Source organism: Tamandua tetradactyla, chromosome 2, assembly GCF_023851605.1.
Source record: "Tamandua tetradactyla isolate mTamTet1 chromosome 2, mTamTet1.pri, whole genome shotgun sequence".
NCBI lineage: Eukaryota > Metazoa > Chordata > Mammalia > Pilosa > Myrmecophagidae > Tamandua > Tamandua tetradactyla.
In genome coordinates, this window is record NC_135328.1 from 180,771,203 (window position 1) to 180,793,000 (window position 21,798).

General features: G+C 41.5%; 1 pseudogene; it reads right to left on the bottom strand.

The window, feature by feature from the left end:
- Positions 1-15,354: 15,354 nt before the first annotated feature.
- Positions 15,355-16,021, bottom strand: LOC143663257 (tropomyosin-like; annotated as a pseudogene).
- Positions 16,022-21,798: the final 5,777 nt, after the last annotated feature.

Below are 21,798 nucleotides of genomic sequence, written 5' to 3' on the forward strand. Positions count from 1 at the left end.
GGTGTCCATGCAAATATTTTTCAATGTAAATAGACTGCCATCTTTGCTTCTTGGATTGAAGTCAAGCTATTATATATAAGCTGTGTAAAGTCAGTGTGTGAAGTTGAATGCTGCTTTGTTTTGCTCCGTGATTTTAAAAGAAACGGATAATTCCAATATGCACTACACCCCCCACATCCCCATGCCAAATTACATTCTGAGGCCCTCGGAAGGCATGCCCTTGTGTCTTAGCTGCTAGAATATTTTGAAAAACATTTAAGATATTTCTTTGTTATATAACCCCCAAGTGCTGGGAGTCTTTGTATATTCCACAAGTACTTTAAACCTCCCCACTATTTGTTACAACTGCTTTTTGAAGAAACAAGTACGGGCTGCCCAAATAATATGACGTTTTCTTATGGTTAAATAGGCAACATGTTGACCTGATTCCTAAGTCCTCTCTTTGCAGAAATCTATATAACCAGTAAATCATTCTTCATGTTGATCTGCAAAGAAAAGGAAAAAATAGGTTTCTTGTTGTTAAGAAAAAGAAAGAAAAAAAAAACAAAGTGACTCTTTGAAGTTTTTATTTTTTAGGTTAATAGTTGGTAACAATGGTACCTTTATGCAACCTCAGCAGCAACCAAAGGAATATTGTCAATTCAAAGACTATTTTTGCTGTTTTTTCCAGGAAATAACTCTGTAGTGAAAGGGAGCTTGTCAGCAAAGTCTTTTGGTACATCAGGCCGAGACCATGTCCCTGAAATTAGCAAGTGAGGTGCGTGTGTGTCTGGGTGGATTTTCTCCTTGGTCTGAAAAGATGTGCCAGGTATTTGTGACAAGCTGTGATAAAGACTGTTGATTATTTGGAAAGCACAGTGCTCTTTTCCTTGTAAAAAAAAAAAAAAAAAGAAAGAAAGAAAGCTTCTAAAAACCAGCCCTTATTTAAAGGAAGCCCCAGTTAATTCAACAAGGCTTTGAATGAAGTCCCATTTCTACAAACCGTTTGCCAAAGGTTGAGGAGCCCTGAGAGGCTAGAAGCTGAAATCAATACTACACAGAGGGTTCAGACCGCCCAAAGCTCAGGATTTAAAGTATAACAGTCTTTTATCAACCTTGCTCAGAAGGAAATGTACTGTCATGTAATCAGAAGTTTTGTGCTAGAGCAGCAACAAACCTGAATAACAATGGCTAGCAGTAATGAACATTTACACATAAGAGGAAAAGGTATTGACTACAGCTCATGGACTCTTAATCATTTGAGGTAGGTTTTATTATTATGAGCCCCATTTTGCAGATGAGAAGTTCTGAGGTTTCCTAAGGTTAGTTAAGTGGTTGAGCTCTGCTCTGACCCTAGACAATTTGATCCACAGCTAGGGAGCTTAACTCTGCATCTGGTCTGTGAGGCTGTAGTACCTGGATATGAAATAGGTTACAAGTCTCGGCCAGCGCATCAGCTGCTACTATCTGTAGGCATCATTCCCCAAATTCTTGAAAATGATTTAAGAAAACCCGTCCTTTGGTACTCAGAAAGCGTTAGACATTTTGTTCTGGAAAAATAATGAGCTCAACTCTGTCGTGTTGTGATCATGTGAGGGCCTTTTAAAGGGCGAGGGCAGACCAGCCAGTCATGGGCAAGCGTGAATTTTAAGGGTGCCTTGCCTGTTAGGTACACCGAGTCCATCCCTGCTTCAGTCCAGGTCACTCTGAAATTCTAGAACCAATAGCACAGGACACAAGTGACTCATTGTCTTTTTTCCTTAAACCACAGCAAGCCTACTTAGAATACAAAGCACATTTCATGAGCGAAAGCTGCCACCACAGGCCGCAGTCACACATTGCTTGCAGGACCCACAAAGCACTGGGTGAGCCATGGAGAGTGCTTCCTGGTTGTTCAGTTTATTTATTTTATTTATTTTTTTAGAGGGATTGGTTCTTTATTTCAAGAAGAAATTTTATCACTTTTCAGTATCAAAACAGTTGCATTGTTGGTTTCTCTTTCTCCCAATGTACCCCCAAAGAGACCATACATATACACCATAGGAGGGTATATTTTAAGTCAATGAGCTGCAGGATGCACACCTAACAGACCTCACAGAAACCTCACCAAGAAAAGGGGAACTGGCTGGGGAAAAGAACTGTAGAAGATCAGCGTGCTTCCAGCCCAGACTGTAGGGATGCAGAGGCCAGTGTTTCCCAACTCCATAGATGCAAAATTTCAAAATAATATAAAATTAAAAAAAAGTTTTGTATATAAACTATTCATGATTTCTCCAGCACTGGCTGATACAAAGCATGAGATGGCACTTTTAGAGACAGCAGCTTGAGACCCAGAAAAGGGTGATGAGATGTTTCATATGGCTAAACAATGGCAAAAATGTCATTTAAAAAAAATTTTTTTTTAAATTTTTTAAAAGAAGGCAGGTCACATACTCTTTGAGACCAATGGGAGAAAGGTTTATTTGATCTAAATTGAAATTTTCTGTAGTGCATAATCTAATTCAACCTATCTGTATTTGAATAACTGAAACACAGGAAGCATAGAATAAGAAAGAGGTCCTTTATAGGATTATAGATTATTGTAATGCCTGGAAACATCCTAGAGTATATTAAGCAGACAATCAAAAAGTATTGGCAAAGTCCCCTGAGGGAGGGGAGAAAGACAATGGAACTAATAAACCTTACCATCAGGGAATCCCCTGATATTGTGTCAAACCTTACAGATACCCAAATCAGTAGGCCATGCCCTTGGTCATGAGGCTTACTCATGTGAAGCTTAGGCAGGTAGTGGAGAAGACTACCCATAGGACTACCTATACACATGCCTAAGAGTCACTTCTGGAGGACTCTTGTTGCTAAGATGTGGCCTCAGTCTCTCTAAGCCCAACTCTGCAAGTGAAATGATTGTCCTCCCCCCCTGCGTGGGACATGACCTCCAAGGGTGAAAGTCTCTCTGGTGACATGGGAGATGACTCTGAGGGATGAATCCAGACCCAGCACCATGGGATCAACAATTATATCCTGACCAAAAGGGGGAAAAGAAGTATAATTAATAAATTATCAGTGGTTGAGAGAGTTCAAATAGAGTCAAGAGGCAACTCTGGAGGTTGCTCATATGCAAGCTTCAGGTAGACCTTGCTATTTATCATAACTTGTCAAACTCCAGCCAAAACCATTCCAGCCAATTTTAAAGAACATCTAGGGCGAGGGACTTCCGGAGAAGATGGCGGCTTAGTAAGGCGCGCGGGTCTTAGTTCCTCCTCCAGAACAGCTACTAAAGAACTAGAAACAGTACAGAACAGCTCCCGGAGCCACGACAGAGACCAGACAAACAGCGTACCCCATTCTGGACCGGCTGGACCGGCTAAGAGTCTCCGCTGCGGTGAGGTCCCCGAGAGGCGCGCGCTTCCCCGGGCTGCGGCGGCTGGCGGCCGGAGCTCCCTCCCTCCTTCCCGGGCCGGCTGGGAGCTCTGGATCGGGTTCCCCAAGCCGCCGCGGCGGGCGCCCCTCCCCACGTGCCGCTTCCTGGGCCAGCTGGGAGCCTCGGAGCGGCGATCCCCCAACCTGCGGTGGCCGGCAACCAGAGCCCCTTCCACACACGCGGCTTCCCGGGCCGGCTGGGAGATTTGGATCGGCGATTCCCCAAGCTGCAGTGGCTGGCGCCCTTCCCCCCACGCGCGGCTTCCCGGGCCAGCTGGGAGCCTCAGAAAAGCGGTCCCCCAAGCCACGGCTGCTGGTGCCCCTCCCTGACAGGCGACTTCCCGGAGGGAAAGGAAAGAGTCTCCAACAGTAGGAGAGACTGAGCCCAACCTAACACCAATAGTGGCATTAATGAACAACTTCTGACTACTAAAAATAGGCCCTCAGCTCAGGCGAAACTGATCAAGGCGGAAATCGCTGACTGGGCTAACTGAAAAAGAGGAAACGGGGTGAAACAGAGCCTTCTGTGGCTGTTTCTACGGAGGCTTTGTTGCTTCTGGGCTCAGCGCTGGGATTACATAGGTTACAACTGCCCCGAATGCAGAAACAGACTGCTTTCAGGGCTCTCTACCACCTGAATCTTCCCCGCGGGAGGGGTGAAACACAACTCAGGTGGATTCCCTCTCTCAAGGAACTCAGATCCCAGGACTTCACAATTTGAAGCCATTAAAACCAACCTACAACATTTCCTCTGTCTCCACCACACACCCAGCAGCGAGAGTCTTCCAAAGTTAAAGGACCAAAACATCTTTTGCTGGTGGGACCCACAGACAGACAAGCACCACATACTGGGCAGGATAAGAAAAACAGAGCCCAGAGACTTCACAGGAAAGTCTTTCAATCTGCTGGGTCCCACACTCAGGGAAATCTGATTAAATGCCCAGATGCCAGCAAAAAATAATGAATCACACCAGGAAAATTGAAGATATGGCCCAGTCAAAGGAACAAACCAATAGCTCAAATGAGATACAGGAGCTGAGACAACTAATTCTGAATATACGAACAGAAATGGAAAACCTCTTCAAAAACCAAATCAATAAATTGAGGGAGGACATGAAGAAGGTATGGGATCAATAAAAAGAAGAAATGGAAAGTCTGAAAAAACAAATCACAGAACTTATGGGATTGAAAGACACAGTAGAAGAGATGAAAAAAACAATGGAAACCCACAATGGTAGATTTAAAGAGACAGAGGATAGAATTAGTGAACTGGAGGATGGAACATCTGAAATCCAAAAAGAAACAGAAACTATAGGGAAAAGAAGGGAAAAATTTGAGCAGGGGCTCAGGGAATTGAATGATAATATGAAGCGCACAAATATACATGTTGTGGGTGTCCCAGAAGGAGAAGAGAAGGGAAAAGGAGGAGAAAAACTAATGGAAGAAATTATCACTGAAAATTTCCCAACTCTTATGAAAGGCCTAAAATTACAGATCCAAGAAGTGCAGCGCACCCCAAAGAGATTAGACCCAAATAGGCATTCTCCAAGACACTTACTAGTTAGAATGTCAGAGGTCAAAGAGAAAGAGAGGATCTTGAAACCAGCAAGAGAAAAACAATCCATCACATACAAGGGAAACCCAATAAGACTATGTGTAGATTTCTCAGCAGAAACCATGGAAGCTAGAAGACAGTGGGATGATATATTTAAATTACTAAAAGAGAAAAACTGCCAACCAAGACTATTTCCAGCAAAATTGTCCTTCAAAAATGAGGGAGAAATTAAAACATTTTCAGACAAAAAGTCACTGAGAGAATTTGTGACCAAGAGACCAGCTCTGCAAGAAATACTAAAGGGAGCACTAGAGTCAGATACGAAAAGACAGAAGAGAGAGGTATGGAGAAGAGTGTAGAAAGAAGGAAAATCAGATATGATATATATAATACAAAAGGCAAAATGTAGAGGAAAATATTACCCAAACAGTAATAACACTAAATATTAATGGACTGAATTCCTCAATCAAAAGACATAGAGTGGCAGAATGAATTAAAAAACAGGATCCTTCTATATGCTGTCTACAGGAAACACATCTTAGACCCAAAGATAAACATAGGTTGAAAGTGAAAGGTTGGGAAAAGATATTTCATGCAAATAACAACCAGAAAAGAGCAGGCGTAGCTATACTAATATCCAACAAATTAGACTTCAAATGTAAAACAGTTAAAAGAGACAAAGAAGGATACTATCTACTAATAAAAGGAACAATTAAACAAGAAGACATAACAATCATAAATATTTACGCACTGAATCAGAATGCCCCAAAATACTTGAGGAATACACTGCAAACACTAAAAAGGGAAATAGACACATCTACCATAATAGTTGGAGACTTCAATTCGCCACTCTCATCAATGAACAGAACATCTAGACAGAGGATCAATAAAGAAACAGAATTTGAATGTTACAATAAATGAGCTAGACTTAACAGACATTTATAGGACATTACACCCCACAACAGCAGGATACACCTTTTTCTCAAGTGCTCATGGATCATTCTCAAAGATAGACCATATGCTGGGTCACAAAGCAAATCTCAGCAAATTTAAAAAGATTGAAATCATACACAACACTTTCTCGAATCATAAAGGAATGAAGCTGGAAATCAATAATAGGCAGAGTGCCAGAAAATTCACAAATACGTGTAGGCTCAACAACACACTCTTAAACAACGAGTGGGTCAAGGAAGAAATTACAAGAGAAATCAGTAAATATCTCGAGGCGAATGAAAATGAAAACTCAACATATCAAAACCTATGGGACACAGCAAAGGCAGTGCTAAGAGGGAAATTTATTGCCCTAAATGCCTATATCAGAAAAGAAGAAAAGGCAAAAATTCAGGAATTAACTGTCCACTTGGAAGAACTGGAGAAAGAACAACAAACTAACCCCAAAGCAAGCAAAAGGAAAGAAATAACAAAAATTAGAGCAGAAATAAATGAAATCGAGAACATGAAAACAATAGAGAAAATCAATAAGACCAGAAGTTGGTTCTATGAGAAAATCAATAAGATTGATGGGCCCTTAGCAAGATTGACAAAAAGAAGAGAGAGGACGCAAATAAATAAGATCACAAATGGAAGAGGAGACATAACCACTGACCTCACAGAAATAAAGGAGGTAATAACAGGATACTATGAACAACTTTACGCTAATAAATACAACAATGTAGATGAAATGGACAAGTTCCTAGAAAGGCATGAACAACCAACTCTGACTCAAGAAGAAATAGACGACCTCAACAAACCAATCACAAGTAAAGAAATCGAATCAGTCATTCAAAAGCTTCCCAAAAAGAAAAGTCCAGGACCAGACGGCTTCATATGTGAATTCTACCAAACATTCCAGAAAGAATTAGTACCAGCTCTGCTCAAACTCTTCAAACAAATTGAAGTGGAAGGAAAGCTACCTAATTCATTCTATTAAGCCAACATCACCCTCATACCAAAACCAGGCAAAGATATTACAAAAAAAGAAAACTACAGACCAATCTCTCTAATGAATATAGATGCAAAAATCCTCAACAAAATTCTAGCAAATCAAATCCAGCAACACATTAAAAGAATTATACATCATGACCAAGTAGGATTCATCCCAGGTATGCAAGGATGGTTCAACATAAGAAAATCAATTAATGTAATACACCATATCAACAAATCAAAGCAGAAAAATCACATGATCATCTCAATGGATGCAGAGAAGGCATTTGACAAGATTCAACATCCTTTCCTGTTGAAACACTTCAAAGGATAGGAATACAAGGGAACCTCCTTAAAATGATAGAGGGAATATATGAAAAACCCACAGCTAATATCATCCTCAATGGGGAAAAATGGAAAACTTTCCCCCTAAGATCAGGAACAAGACAAGGATGTCCATTATCACCACTATTATTCAACATCATAGGTTGAAGGTTCTAGCCAGAGCAATTAGACAAGAAAAAGAAATACAAGGCATCAAAATTGGAAAGGAAGAAGTAAAACTATCACTGTTTGCAGACGATATGATACTATACGTCGAAAACCCGGAAAAATCCACAACAAAACTACTAGAGCTAATAAATGGGTACAGCAAAGTAGCAGGTTCCAAGATCAACATTCAAAAATCTGTAGCATTTCTATACACTAGCAATGAACAAGCTGAGGGGGAAATCAAAAAACGTATTCCATTTACAATTGCAACTAAAAGAATAAAGTACTTAGGAATAAATTTAACTAAAGAGACAAAAGACCTATACAAAGAAAACTACAAAAAACTGTTCAAAGAAATCACAGAAGACCTAAATAGATGGAAGGGCATACCATGTTCATGGGTTGGAAGACTAAATATGGGTTAAGATGTCAATCCTACCTAAATTGATTTACAGATTCAATGCAATACCAATCAAAATCCCAACAACTTATTTTCCAGAAATAGAAAAACCAATAAGCAAATTTATCTGGAAGGGTAGGGTGCCCTGAATTGCTAAAAGTATCTTGAGGAAAAAAAACGAAGCTGGAAGTCTCAAGCTGTCAGACTTTAGGGCATATTATGAAGCCACAGTGGTCAAAACAGCATGGTATTGGCATAAAGATAGATATATCGACCAATGGAATCGAATAGAGTGCTCAGATATAGACCCTCCCATCTAGGGACATTTGATCTTTGATAAGGCAGTCAAGCCAATTCACCTGGGACAGAACAGTCTCTTCAATAAACGGTGCCTAGAGAACTGGATATCCATATGCAAAAGAATGAAAGAGGACCCGTATCTCACACCCTATACAAAAGTTAACTCAAAATGGATCAAAGATCTAAACATTAGGTCTAAGACCATAAAACAGTTAGAGGAAAATGTAGGGAGATATCTTATGAAACTTACAATTGGAGGTGGTTTTATGGACCTTAAACCTAAAGCAAGAGCACTGAAGAAAGAAATAAATAAATGGGAGCTCCTCAAAATTAAACACTTTTGTGCATCAAAGAACTTCATCAAGAAAGTAGAAAGACAGCCTACACAATGGGAGACAATATTTGGAAATGATATATCAGATAAAGGTCTAGTATCCAGAATTTATAAAGAGATTGTTCATCTCAACAACAAAAAGACAGCCAACCCAATTACAAAATGGGAAAAAGACTTGAACAGACACCTATCAGAAGAGGAAATACACATGGCCAAAAGGCACATGAAGAGATGCTCAATGTCCCTGGCCATTAGAGAAATGCAAATCAAAACCACAATGAGATATCATCTCACACCCACCAGAATGGCCATTATCAACAAAACAGAAAATGACAAGTGCTGGAGAGGATGCGGAGAAAGAGGCACACTTATCCACTGTTGGTGGAAATGTCAAATGGTGCAACCACTGTGGAAGGCAGTTTGGCGGTTCCTCAAAAAGCTGAATATAGAATTGCCATACGACCCAGCAATACCATTGCTGGGTATCTACTCAAAGGACTTAAGGGCAAAGACACAAACGGACATTTGCACACCAATGTTTATAGCAGCATTATTTTACAATTGCAAAGAGATGGAAACAGCCAAAATGTCCATCAACAGACGAGTGACTAAATAAACTGTGGTATATACATACGATGGAATATTATGCAGCTTTAAGACAGAATAAACTTATGAACCATGTAATAACATGGATGGACCTAGAGAATATTATGCTGAGTGAGACTAGCCAAAAACTAAAGGACAAATACTGTATGGTCCCACTGATGTGAACCGACATTAGAGAATAAACTTGGAATATGTCATTGGTAACAGAGACCATCAGGAGTTAGAAACAGGGTAAGATACTGGGTAATTGGAACTGAAGGGACACAGACTGTGCAACAGGACTAGATACAAAAACTCAAAAATGGACAGCACAATACTACCTAATTGTAATGTAATTATGTTAAAACACTGAATGAAGCTGCATCTGAGCTATAGTTTTTTTGTTTGTTTGTTTGTGTGTTTTTTTATATATACTTTTTGTATTTTTTATTTTTATTTTTTTCTCTATATTATCATTTTATTTCTTTTTCTGTTGTCTTACTATTTCTTTTTCTAAATCGATGCAAATGTACTATGAAATGATGATCATACATCTATGTGATAATATTAAGAATTACTGATTGCATATGTAAAATGGAATGATTTCTAAATGTTGTGTTAGTTAATCTTTTTTTTAATTTATAAAAAAAAAACTTGGTGCAAAAAAAAAAAAAAAGAACATCTAGGGCAATATATAAGATTCCACAAGGGTTCCAGGCACTGAGTAACTTTCCAGAAACCTACAACCTCCAGCTGAGTCCTTGGACCAGATAAGCCCTGAAACCTAAAGGGCCCAGCCTCTCCAGAACATCAGATAGTTTCATCTCCCTACCCCATATTAGTGACAGGCCCTTCCAATAGCAAAAATTTAGAATTGCCATAGCCCAAACAACCCCAAAGAGAGGTATGGATAGATCAAAGGTGATGGTGGAGTTATACATAGAAGATAGGATTTAACAAATGAATTTGAATGCTGAATCATTAAATTGATATCTCTTTTAGTCTCCAGTATTTTAGAGCAGCTAGAAGTAAAATTCTAAAATCGTGAAATTGTCACCCATGTCAAAGTCTGAAATATGTTCTACAACTAATTGTGGTGCTGTGCTTTGAAATTTAGAGCTTTTTTGTATGTATGTTATCGTTCACGAAAAAAAAAGGAGGCAGGAGAATACATTAGTGATCACTCTAACATAAGGGACACATGATTCATTCTGTAGCAGTTGGGAAGGGTATAGAGGATGTTCTAGTGTGCTGGCTGCCAGAATGCAATATACCAGAAACGGAATGGCTTTTAAAAAGGGAAATTTAATAAGTTGCTAGTTTACAGTTCTAAGGCTGAGAAAATATCCCAATTACAACAAGTCTATAGAAATGTCCTATCAAAGGCATCCAGGGAAAGATACCTTGTTTCAAGAAGGCTGGTGATGTTTAGGGTTTCTCTCTCAAGTGAGAAGGCACATGGCGAACAGAGTCAGGGCTTCTCTCTCAGATGGAAGAGCACATGGCAGACATGGCGTCATCTGCTAGCTTTCTCTCCTGGCTTCCAATTTCCACGAAGCTCCCCGGGAGACATTTTCCTTCTTCATCTCTAAAGATCTCTGGCTCATGGACTCTGCTTCTCGTGGCTGCATTGTTCTGCTCTGCTCTCTCTGAATCTCTTTCATTTTCCAAAATGTTTCCTCTTTTATAGGACTCCAGAAACTTATCAAGACCCACCCAAATGGGTGGAGACATGTCGTTACCTAATCCAGTTTAACAACCACTCTTGAATAAATCACATCTCCAGGGAGATGATCTGATTACAGTTTCAAATATACAATATTGAATAGGGATTATTCTGCCTTTATGAAATGGGATTTTGATTAAACATGGCTTTCTAAGGGTACATACATCCTTTCAAACCAGCATACTCCACCCTCTGGACCCTAAAAAAGACATGTTTTTCCCATATACAAAATACATTAGTTCCATCACAATATCAGAAATCCTTAAACTGTTTCAGTAGCAATACAAATGAAATACAAAGTTAGAAACAGTACAAACTCCTATTAAAATTAGTTACAGGTATGGTCTGTTCTAAGGCAAAATTATCCTCTGGCTCTGTACCTGTGAAACTCAGAACAAATTATTTGCTGCCAACATACAGAGGAACATTCATGGGATACATACACGTATTTCCATAGGGAGGAAAGAACACAGGGGTCACTGGACCCATACAGTTTTGAAAACCCGCAGGGCAAAGTCCATTAGATTTCAAAGTCTAAGAGTCATTTATCTTCGGGGCTTCTGAAAGTGGCAGTACCACCCTTTCCAAGGGCTTACACAGAGGCCTTCCTCTCTTGGAATGCAACCTTGGGGGACACTGGGGAGACCACCTTTTTCTCGGCTCCACCCTCTCCAAGCATCGGGGCTGCACCCGGGTTCTCTGCCATCTTTGGGTCACACACTCAACCCCTCCATGTGGTGGCAGCCAGGCTCTCCCCAAACCCCAAGAAATGTGCATCACCCTCTCCAAGTCCTGAGGCGGTATGACTCTTCCACTGCAACCAGGTGGAAGGCCCATCTTCTGCCTTTCGGGCAAACTCACCCTCTCCACTGGCTTGGATGGGTCCGCTCTCCTGGCCCGAGGCTTCTTGACTTCAGACCTCAGTCTCCACGGTTTTGCCTCTGAAGTTATTTCCCCCCCAATGTGTCCCTTCTCTGAACCCCTCAGTCCAAACTGGCAGCAGCTCTGTTTATACAGGTCCCACAGCACTCTCATTGGCTTTCTATGCAGTAGTTTTGGATTATGCCCATCAGACATAAGGAGTTTCCAGAAATCCTTCCTGGATAACTCCATGTCTGATCCTGGCTTTCTCTGAAATGGCTGACTGGTTCCACATTTGGTTAAATCCTCACTCAGGGCACTATTCTCTGCAGTCTCCCTTTCTGGAGGCCCAGAATTTTCTAGGACATCAATTTCTGGTTTCTCTGTACTCAAGAGTTCAGTTTTCAGCTTATCTTTGTCCTGTCACATTTCACTATAAGCTGTGAGGAGAAACCAGGCTGCACTTTTGACATTTAATTTGGAGATCTCTTCTGCTAAATATCTAAGTTCTTGGCTTTTAAAATCTGCCTCCCACCCAAAGCCACTAGTCAATTTTGCAAGATTATCTGCCATTTTAAAACAAAGCTCACCTTCCCTCCAGTCTGAAATAATACATGCCTCATTTCTGTCTACAGCTTCATCACAGGTAGTTTTACAGTTTACATTTCTACCAATAGTCTCTTCAAAGCACTCTTGGCCTTCTCTATTAAACTTTTCACTACTCTTCCAGAATCTTCCCCTTATCCATTTAAAAAGCCATTCCAACATGTTTGGTATTTGCAAACTGCTGTGGCAGCACCCCACTCTCCGGTACCAAAATCTGTTCTAGTTTGCTAGTTGCCAGAATGCAATATACCAAAAACGGAATGGCTTTTAAAAAGGAGAATTTAATAAATTTCTAGTTTACAGTTCTAAGGCTGAGAAAATGTCCCAAATTCAACAAGTCTATAGAAATGTCCAATCAAAGGCATCCAGGGAAAGATACCTTGGTTCAAGAAGGCCGATGAAGTTTAGGGTTTCTCTCTCAAGTGAGACGGCACATGGCGAACACAGTCAGGGCTTCTCTTTCAGATGGAAGGGCACATGGCAGACACGGCTTCATCTGCTAGCTTCTTCTCCTGGCTTCCAGTTTCAATGAAGCTCCCTGGGAGATGTTTTCCTTCTTCATCTCTAAAGGTCTCTGATTCATTCATGGACTCTCTGCTTCTTGTGGCTGCATTGTTCTGCTCTGCTCTCTCTGAATCTCATTCTCCAAAATGTTTCCTCTTTTACAGGACTCCAGAAACTTATCAAGACCCACCCAAATGAGTGGAGACATGTCATTACCTAATCCAGTTTAACAACCATTCTTGAATAAATCACATCTCCAGGGAGATGATCTAATTACAGTTTCAAACATACAGTATTGAATAAGGATTATTCTGCTTTTATGAAATGGGATTTGATTAAAACATGGCTTTCCAAGTGTACATACATCCTTTCAAACCAGCACAGAGGACAAGACAAAGGGGTCCTACCACATTAATTTGATCACTTCTTTTTCCCCCCTTAGGGCAAGTTCTCTCTTTCTTTTTTTTAATTTATTATTATTATTTTTAAACATACACACATGAACATTCTTAACATCTGAGCATTCTATTCTTGGTATATAATCAATAACTCACAATATCATCACATAGTTGTATATTCAGTACCATGATCATTTCTTAGAATATTTGCATCAATTTAGAAAAAGAAATAAAAAGAAAAAAACTCACACATACCATGCCCCTTACCCCTCCCTCCCATTGACTGCTAGCAATTCCATCTACCCAATATATTTTAGGCTTTGTTTCCCCTATTTTTTTTCTATACCCCTTACCACTGCCTTTCATTGATCACTAGCATTTCAGCCTACTAAATTTATTTTAACATTTGTTCCCCTTGTTATTTATTTATTTTTAATCCATATGTTTTACTCATCTGTCCATACCGTAGATAAAAGCTGCATCAGGCACAAGGTTTTCACAATTGCACAGTCACATTGTGAAAGCTGTATCATTATACAACCATCTTCAAGAAACATAGCTACTGGAACACAGCTCTACATTTTCAGGCACTTCCCTACAGACTCTCCAATATACCTTAACTAAAGAGGTGATGTCTATATGCTTTCTAAGAATAACCTCCAGGATAACCTCTTGACTCTGTTTGAAATCCTAGAATGAGCTGGAACTCAGCATCAAGGGACTGAGGAAGCCTTCTTGACCAAAAGGGGGAAGAGAGAAATGAGACAAGATAAAGTGTCAGTGGCTGAGAGATTTCAAACACAGTTGGCTGAGAGAGAGACAGGTCACATCTGAACACAAAAGAGGTTCTTTGGGGGTGACTCTTAGGCCTAATTTTAAGTAGGTTTAGTCTGTACTTTGCGGGGATACGTTTCATATGAACAAACCCCAAGATTGAGGGCTTGGCCTATTGCTTTGGTTGTCCCCACTGCTTACAAGAAGAATTCTCCACTTGGGGAAGTTGAATTTTCCCCCTTTCTCACCGTTATCCCAAGAGGACTTTGCAAATACTTTTTTATTCACTGTTCAGATCACTCTGGGATTTATCGGGGCATCACTCTGGACAAACCTACAAAATCTCATGCCCTATTCAAAGTTCCGTGTATTTATGGTGTTCAATTAAACTGTCCACATAAGTTATATTAGGAAATGCACTAGTCAAAATAGAAATTTTGTACCAAATAAACATTTTTTTGCTTTAGTTTCACCCATAAGTTAAAGTTAAAATATGAATTGCCATCTATTCACAACACCCTGCAATATTGACAGTCCTTTGTTCTTCCTCATGCAAAAAAATTTTTTAATTTGTACATTTAGTCACTATAATTACACACTCTAGGTATTCCTAGATTACACTGTTTCAGTCTTTATCGTCTATTTTTCCTTCTGGTTTCATTTGTGCCTCCAGGCCACCTCCCTCTATCATTCTCACATTCAGCTTCATTGAGTATACTAACATTATTGTGCAACAATCAGGTAGTATTGTGCTATCCACTTCTGAGTTTTTACAATCAGTCCTATTGCACAATCTGTATCCCTTCAGCTCCAATTACCCAATATCTACCCTATTTCTAACTGCTGATGGCCTCTGTTCTTAACTGAAATTCTCCAAGTTCATTCATTAATGTTAGTTCATATCAGTTAGACCATACGGTATTTGTTCTTTTGTTTCTGACTAATCTCACTCAGCATAATGTCCTCAAGTTCCATCCATGTTATTACATGCTTCATGACTTTATTCTTTCTTACAGCTGCGTAATATTCCATCGTATGTATATACCACAGCTTATTTAGCCACTTCTCTGTTGGTGGACATTTGGACTGTTTCCATCTCTTGGCAATTGTAAATAATGCTGCTATAAACATTGGTGTGCAAATGTCCATTTGTGTCCTTGCCCTCATGTTCTCTGAGTAGATACGGAGCAATGGTATTGCCAGGTCATGTGGCAATTCTATACTTAGCTTCCTGAGGAACTGCCAAACTGCCTTCCACAGTGGTTGCACCATTTGACATTCCCACCAACAGTGGATAAGTGTGCCTCTTTCTCCACATCCTCTCCAGCACTTGTCATTTTCTGTTTTATTGATAATGGCCATTCTGGTGGGTGTGAGATGATATCTCATTGTGGTTTTGATTTGCACTTCCCTAATAGCCAGGGAAGTTGAGCATCTTTTAATGAGGCAGAGTCAGTTTTGAAGGGAGGAGCAGTGGCAGGGCGGGACTGCGACACTCTACATAACACTCAGGTCAAGCAGAGCCTGGTTCACATTCCTTGTGTATAGAGGTGCTCCTCTTTGGTGCGTTTCAGTTTATCTTCCAAATCATCAATTGTTTTTTTCAGCCTGGCTAGCAATCTCTCTGCAAACTCGGCACGGGTCTCTACCTCCTTGAGTTTAGCAGTAAGAATCTTTATCTCTTCTTTATACTTGCCTTCTTTTTGAGAGCACTTTTCTTCAGCAGCACTCAGACACTTAAGGCTCTTGTCCATCCATCTGATCTGCTCATCCTTCTCTTGGCAATGGGACTCTGCCAGCTCAGCTCATTCCTCAGTGAGTTTCAAGTCCCCTTCAATAATCACCAACTTACAAGCCATCTCCTCCTACTTTCGGTCTGCCTCTTCTGCGATGTGCTTATCTTCTTTGCATTGGATTTCCTGGAGTTCCATCTTTTAAAGCTTGGTTTTCAATAACTTTCATACTTCTCTCTCTCTCATCAGCTTTCTCTGTTTCCTCCAGCATTTGTTGGGCAGTGGGCAGGCGCTCCTGAGCACTGTCCAGCTCCTCTTCAACCAGCTGATCCAACAGTTCAAGGAGGCCACCTCGGCCTCAGCCTGTTTCTGGGCCCGCCTTTCTTCCTCCACTTCCCATTGGAGGCTCTCGGCTCACCCCTCTGCATCATCAGCCTGCTCCTGTAGAACCTGGATCTCGCGCTTCACTGCCTGGATGGTGGTGGTCCTGGCCGCGGTGCCCACCCCAACAACTGCTCACACTCTGCTTGGCTTTCAATCTTTTCTTTTTGTATGCTGTATGACTGGGGTTACATTTCATTCTTTTTCCATGTGAATATCCTGTTATTGCAGCACTATTTTTTAAATTTTTGTCTGTTTTTTCTTTTTTGTTTGTTTGTTTGTTTGTTTATTTGTTTGTTTTGGGGAAGTGCATGGGCTGGGAATCGAACCTGGGCCTCCTGCATGGAATTCTACCACTGAACTACCCTTACTCCCCTCAATCTAATTTTAAGGTTGGTTTGAAGATAAAAAGTAGTGACGACACAAGTCTATTAGCTCCATGGTTCATTCTGGGTGAAAGGGATGATAAGGAAACATTTGATGGCAGTGCCCCTACTCCCATTTTTTTCTTAACCATTTTTTCCTGAAAATATATTGGTGCTTTGCCAGCTCCATCCTTGCCCCCACCCTGAGGAAGGGATGGATGCTTGTTCTGACCGGGGAGTCAGTGTATGTGCGCTATTGCAACAACATGCAGTTTGAGCTTCCTGTCCCTGTGGGGAGAGACATCTTCTCCCGGGCTTAAATGGTGTCTGCCACCTGAGGATTTTCACTCGAGCTGCCCCAACACTTGTGGGGTCTGGGTGGGCACAAACTTTCCTCCTTTCTAAAAAGGCTCCATGAGAAAGCAAGGACACAAGAGAGAGGACTATTCTTGTTGCATGGGGCCTGGGCATGCAGCCTGGGAAGAGGCAGCATGGTAGGGCAGCTGTGTGCTACTGGTCTACCACCTCCACCCACTTGCATGGACATGATACCCCTCAGCAGAGGGCATGGTAGATCCTACTGAGTCTGCTGCACTTTGCTCCTCCTAGAACTGATAACCCTAGAGATGATCAATTATAACCACACACTGGTAGCTCTACAGACTACACTCTGAGCATGTAATACCTAATTTTTTATATATCTGATGTGGCAAGATGGAACTGATGGCATGGGAAGAAATTTTCCCATATACCCAGGTTTTGGATATAATTACTATAATTACCATATGAGGTAGTTATACTGGATTTTCAGGGTGGCATGGTTGGGGATGTAAGAGACTAGGTAAATTCTCTCTCTGCTTCATGGAATACCATTGTCATAGACAGGCTCATCTCCATTGAAAAAGGGATGAAAACCTAGAAGCAACCATCTCAAAAATGTTTCCCTAATCTCAGGTCTCTTGGAAAGCTCTGCTGAGGACATATTCTGTGAGACTATCTCAGTGAGCTTTGACTTCTCAGTGATGATTGTGTCAGGGGACTCATTTTCAGAAATCTTTAAGTTCAGTCCTTGGTGGGACCGTTTGGTATGTTCTGAATGCTGAGGTGTGTCCAGGAGGTCAGCAGTGGCAAACTGGTAGTTGGGAAAGGGTGATATTGCTGGGGCAAGGCAAATCTATTAGAAACGTGTGTTGTTTGAATGGAGGAAGAGTGCAAATGTAGCCTTAAGTCGGTGCTGATTCCATTTCTAGGGGGCTGTAAGTGACCAGAAGATGGAAGATGGGGAGCCTCTCTCCTGGGGCTTGCAAAAAAGGAGATGATCTCTTTGTGTTAAAAGGGACATCTCTTTATAATAGAGCAGGTGTTCCTGCACACAGAGAGGAAAGGATTAAGCTCAGTTCTGAACTTGTAGGGAGCAGGTGAGCCCTTTGGAATTCTATTCATTCATTCATCCCACACATTTTTATTGAGCCAGGCCTGTGAGTTTGTATCTCGAGGTGCTTGTCCATTTTCCTCTTCTCATCTATTCGTGCCAGGCCTGTGAGTTTGTATCTCGGGGTGCTTGTCCATTTTCCTCTTCTCATCAGCTTCTTAAATGGGGTCTTCAATTATGCCAAGGCTAAGATTCCTAGTTAGAAGTCCTGCCTTCCACAGAGAGGTTAGAAGTCCTGTCACATGGAGAAGGGAGTGGGTGCAGGGTAGGTGGCTCAGGCATCAAGTTCTTTTGCTTGGTCAGCATCTAGCTCCCGTTTTTCTGGTAGCAGCACCCTGAATTTCCTTAGGGAAATATAGCAAAATCTTTGAAAGTGTTGTCACTCCAAGTGAATGAGGAATCAAATACCTTACTTTACTCTAAAGAGCAAAGGGACGTAGCTGGGTGTGTCGGTTTGAGTCTGTGGTGTACCACGGAAAAGCTATATCCTTTGATCCTCATTCAATGTTGCTAAGTGGGAGTTTTTTGATTATCCATGGAGATGTGGTCCACCCAGTTGTGGGTGGTTATTTTTGATTAGATGGTTTCCATGGAGATGTGTCTCCACCCATTCAAGGTGGGGTTGCTTACTGAAGCCTTTACGAGGGAACCATTTTAGAAAGGGCTTTAGAGCCCAAGCAGCCAGAGACCTTTGTTGATGAAGAAGGAAAACGTCCCCGGGTAGTTTCAGGAAAGAAAAAGCCTGAAGAGAAAGCTAGCAGACATCTCCATGTTTGCCATGTGCCTTCCCAATTGAGAGAGAAGCCTTGAACATCATTGGCCTTCTTTTTTTTTTTTTTTTAACATGGGCAGGCACCAGGAATCGAACCCGGGTCCTCTAGCATAGCAGGCGAGCATTCTTGCCTGCTGAGCCACTGTGGCCTGCCCCATCAGCCTTCTTGAACTAAGGTATCTTTCCCTGGGTGCCTTAGATTGGACATTTCTATAGTCTTAGAACATGTAAACTTGCAACTTAATCAATTCCCCTTTTTAAAAGGCATTCCATTTCTGGTATACACATTCCGGCAGCTCACAGACTAGATCACTGGGTATAACTGAAAAGATGCTGAACCTAGAGTTAGAAGACCTGAGTTCAAATCCCAGCCCTGTCATTTATTAATAGAGCTTTTCAAGTGTTATTGTTAGACCTCTGATTCAAAAGATTGAATAAATCACACACTTTAAATAATTGTAAAGTCACCATAGGTCTGTGGACCCTATTTCAGGACACTCCATGCATTATATCCTAGAGCTTGTCTTTATTAAGAACTGCTGCATTCCTCGTGTAACCTCAATTTCAATATCCCATCGTCTACCTACCACCTCCTATCTTTCCAACTTCTCTCTAATACAGCAGCAGTCTTTTTTTACTTCACTAGCTCCTACAGTTTATTGGTCCTACCACTTTTTCAGTATTCTCCAAACCCTTCCCTGGCTCACTTCCTTCTTAACTCATCCCAGACTCCATGGTCCATCATTATAACCATTTCCATTGCTTATACCCTCAGCAGCTTGGCCCTTTCTTGCTTGATCATATTTGCCTGTCAAATCCCCAATCCTGGTTAAATCCATCTCTCCATCTTCTCCCCACCTGTGCACATACAGTTACTGAAAAACAAAAACACTTAGCCATGCTAACCAACCTCACTAAATTCATGCCCACTCACCCCAAGTGGGTCTTGATGCTTCTTGGCCCTGGTCCATTCTCGCTCCCATGCTCTGAGATGATGAATACACGCCTTTTGTCTCCTCAAATCCCAGCACCCTCTACCCACTCTTTACCCTCAGCTGATGACAATGCTTCCTATTTCTCTAGAAAAATGGAAGCTATCAGAAGAAAACTTCATTAGGCTCCTACCAAAGTCCTAAATGCCTTTTACCATACCTGTCACCTTCCTCCTGTTACTCAGATGGATTTTCCCTGCTCCTATCCAAGGTCACCCTTCACTTATGCGCTAGACTCCATCCCCTCTCGATTCCGCAAGGCCTGCAGGCTTGCATTGCCCCTTCCCCCTGTCTTTTGTGTCACCAATTTCCTCTCTCCTGAATCATTCTGACTAGCATTTACACATGGTTTAATAGCTCCTATCCTAAAAAACACAAGAAAAAGTAATCCTCCCTTAATCCCACACCCCCTTTCCAGCATCTCCCCCTTTTCTCTGTTCCTTTTATAGCAAAATTCCTTGCAGGAGTCATCTCCACTTCCCATACTTATGCAGCACTCCAGTTGAGCTTTTGTCTCCAACACATCAGTGAAACTGCTCTTGTCAAGGTCATCAGTGACCTCCACATAGCCAATTTCAAAGCTCAATTCTCAGTCAACATCTTGGTTGACCTATCAGCAGCATTTGACGTAGCTGACCCAGCCCTTGCCCTTGAAACTCTTTCTTCTTCTGCCCTTCAGGACATGTCTCTCATGTGTTTCCCTCCTACTACATTAGCTGTCTCATTTCCTGCTTCTCACCTGCCTGCCCTCTAGTCCCAGTATGCTCCAGTGCTCAGTTCTTATCCTTCTCTCTCTACACTACTCAAGAATCTCACTCAGCTTGGCTTTATAAATTGTTCACATTTTGATGATTCTCAAATTTATATTTCTAGTCCTCACCCTCAGCTGCATTCCAATTTGTGATACAGCCTATTTAGTATCCAACTTGGATGTCTCACAGGCATCTCATATTTAATGCATCACATGTGACTTCCTGATTTCCCTCCCAAAACTCTCCCAAACCTTTCCCTCTGGCGTCTTTCCCATTTCAGTATATGACAACTCATCCTTCCAGTTGCTTGGGCAGAAACTTGGAGCTACCCTTGATTCCCTTTTTCTCAAACCCTGCCAAAAGGATCCCTTTAAAATGCAATGAAGATCAGTCTTCTACTCCAACCATCAGTGGCTTCCCCTCTGCGGAGGGAAAACCCTAAGAGACCCCATGGGAGCTGCCCCTCTGATTCGGCACCCACAATTTCCTCTCAACTCACTGTATTCCATTCAGCCAATCTCCCTGCTGTTACTCGAATAAGCCAGCCATGCTCCTGCCTCACCGAAATTTGTCCTTGCTCTGTTCACTGTTCCTGGAACACCTTTCCTCCACATAATGACTTGATGCTGTCTCACTTTTATTCAGATCTCAGCTCAGATGTCCACTCTTCTGTAAGACCACTTCTGACTATTTAACCCAGAGTAGCAAACCCTCCCCCCATGACTCCCTATCTTGTTCATGAAGCTATGTTGCTTTCTACAAAGCACTCACCATTATTTGAAATAATCATATTTCTTTACTTGTGTATTGTCTGCCTTTCCCACCAAAGAAAGCGTTATGGTGGCAGTGTCCCTAGCTGCTAGCACAAAACCTTCCACATGGAGACCAGAGCTGCCATGGAAGGTTAGGGGAGATTGTTTACTGCACCAGAGCCTGGCTGAGGAGCTGGTGGGAGCTGATATCCAGCCTACCCTCTGCTTGCCAAGGCAAGCTGTGGGGGCATCCAGGCAGATTGCCTTGTACTAATTTTCAGTGTGTGCCAGAAGGGCTGGAGGTGGCCCTGTGGTGGCCATTTGATAAACATTCATCACTTCGTAGACTGTCTGATAGATGCGTAGACCCTTTGCTTGTTTTCTTCTGTGGGACTTCATGTAAATTACCTTCTCACAACCTCATTTTTTTTGGTCATCTGTGAAGAGGATAATTAATTCCTATCTCAGAGTATGGTTATGAGGTTTAAATGAAATAGTTCACAAAAAACATCAGTGCTAGTATGATTCCATTTATATGAAATGTCCAGAATAGGGACAGAAAGTAGATTAGTGGTTGCTGGGGGCTGGGAGTGGGTGAGGGGTGGAGGAAATAGGAGGGACTGATTAATGGGACTAGGTATCCTTTAGGGGAGATGAACATGTTTTGAAACTAGATAGAGCGCGATATTGTGAGTATATTAAATGCCACTGAATTGCACATTTAAAAATAGTTAAAATGGTGAATTTTGTTATTTAGATTTT